Below are 2,154 nucleotides of genomic sequence, written 5' to 3' on the forward strand. Positions count from 1 at the left end.
TGGCCCCTCCCACCACACATCCCCTAGCTCCTCCTCTCACCCCATCGCCTCTGATGGCCCCTCTTAGCACACATCCCCTGGCTCCTCCCACCACCCCATCGCCTCTGATGGCCCCTCCCACCACACATCCCCTGGCTCCTCCCCTCACCCATTTCCTTGCCCATGGCCTGGTCACGGCTGCCCCTCTCTCGGCTGCCCCGGTCCTCTGTCATGCTGGCGACACGACGCACGGTGTCCACAGCACCGCGTCCTTCGCCTCCTCGGGCACGATCATCACTCTCTCTGCTGAAGTTGCACTTGGTGACTGCCGGGCGGTTCCTGTCCAGGCCCCTCTCTCTGTCTTCATGGCTGTCTCGCCGATCGAAACGCTCAGATCGTTCGCGGTCAGCACGCTCCTTGCTGGGGCTGCTTCTGTAAAAAAATTAATAAAATACTTGAGCACCGTTTGGTCCTCCAACATCTCTCCCCTGTGCCTCAGTGTCGGTCGGTGGCTGAGACACTCGGCAATAAATAGGTCATCTGTGAACCGCAAAGCCAGTTGAAGTTCCTGCAAGAGGGTTTACAACGAGAACAAATGGTCTTCCTGATACTTGCCTGTGAGGCACCCTGCGGTCAGCGTCCAGAGAGGAAGAAGTGGACGAAAGTCCTGACTGTTGAAGGGCCGGAAAGTGGTCGAATGTGCTGGTGGCGGGTCGGCCAGATTCTTGAAAGAAGAGAGCACCAAATGAGAACCAAGGCAAATCACCCAGTACAGGACCTTCTAGTTGACAACTGCAATGCTTGGCAATGATCAATATGCTGCAATCAATATGCAGCATATTGTGCTGCAATATGGCACATTTACAGTTTTACATTTTATTTATAGAAAGTAAAAGATTGGTACTGATGCAGACAAAACTGTCACCATCAGTGCTTCAAACACACAGGGGAAAGCTCCTCCCACCACCCCATCGCCTTTTATGGCCCCTCCCACCACACATCCCCTGCCTCCTCCTCTCACCCCATCGCCTCTGATGGCCCCTCTCACCACACATCCCCTGGCTCCTCCTCTCACCCGATCGCCTCTGATGGCCCCTCCCACCTCACATCCCCTAGCTCCACCCACCACCCCATCGCCTCTGATGGCCCCTCCCATCACACATCCTCTAGCTCCTCCCACCACCCCATCGCCTCTGATGGCCCCTCCCACCACACATCCCCTAGCTCCACCCACCACCCCATCGCCTCTGATGGCCCCTCCCACCACACATCCCCTGGCTCCTCCCCTCACACATTTCCTTGCCCATGGCCTGGTCACGGCTGCCCCTCTCTCGGCTGCCCCGGTCACGGGTGCCCCGGTCCTCTGTCATGCTGGCGACACGACGCACGGTGTCCACAGCACCGCGTCCTTCGCCTCCTCGGGCACGATCATCACTCTCTCTGCTGAAGTTGCGCTTGGTGACTGCCGGGTGGTTCCTGTCCAGGCCCCTCTCTCTGTCTTCACGGCTGTCTCGCCGATCGAAACTCTCAAATCGTTCGCGGTCAGCACGCTCCTTGCTGGGGCTGCTTCTGTAAAAAAATTAATAAAATACTTGAGCACCGTTTGGTCCTCCAACATCTCTCCCCTGTGCCTCAGTGTCGGTCGGTGGCTCAGACACTCGGCAATAAATAGGTCATCTGTGAACCGCAAAGCCAGATGAAGTTCCTGCAAGAGGGTTTACAACGAGAACAAATGGTCTTCCTGATACTTGCCTGCGAGACACCCTGCGGTCAGCGTCCAGAGAGGAAGAAGTGGACGAAAGTCCTGACTGTTGAAGGGCCGGAAAGTGGTCGAGTGTGCTGGTGGCGGGTCGGCCAGATTCTTGAAAGAAGAGAGCACCAAATGAGAACCAAGGCAAATCACCCAGTACAGGACCTTCTAGTTGACAACTGTAATGCTTGGCAATGATCAATATGCTGCAGTCATCTTAGAGGTCAGTGGGAGGCCAAGCAGGTGCTAGCGTAGTACCCTTACCCTGTTCTCCGCTGGGCTTGGCTCCAGACCCACCACTGCTGCTTTTGCCATAGCTGCCCCGTGATCCCTTCCCTACTGTGACGAGCAGCTGCTTGATGTAGCCCATAGCCCAGGGCTGTGGAATGAGAGCAGCAAATCATGCAAAGAGAATGTACATTTGA

The 2,154-nt window shown here is 56.3% G+C and overlaps 1 long non-coding RNA gene across 1 annotated transcript; it reads right to left on the bottom strand.

The window, feature by feature from the left end:
* Positions 1-389: 389 nt before the first annotated feature.
* Positions 390-1,541, bottom strand: LOC143481248 (uncharacterized). Its single transcript, XR_013121987.1, has 3 exons — positions 1,271-1,541; positions 595-703; positions 390-411 (listed from the first exon to the last, which is right to left on the bottom strand). It is a non-coding gene; the product is annotated as an uncharacterized LOC143481248 (long non-coding RNA).
* Between the last annotated feature and the right edge of the window lie 613 nt (positions 1,542-2,154).

This window comes from Brachyhypopomus gauderio, chromosome 17 (genome assembly GCF_052324685.1).
Source record: "Brachyhypopomus gauderio isolate BG-103 chromosome 17, BGAUD_0.2, whole genome shotgun sequence".
NCBI classification, from domain to species: domain Eukaryota; kingdom Metazoa; phylum Chordata; class Actinopteri; order Gymnotiformes; family Hypopomidae; genus Brachyhypopomus; species Brachyhypopomus gauderio.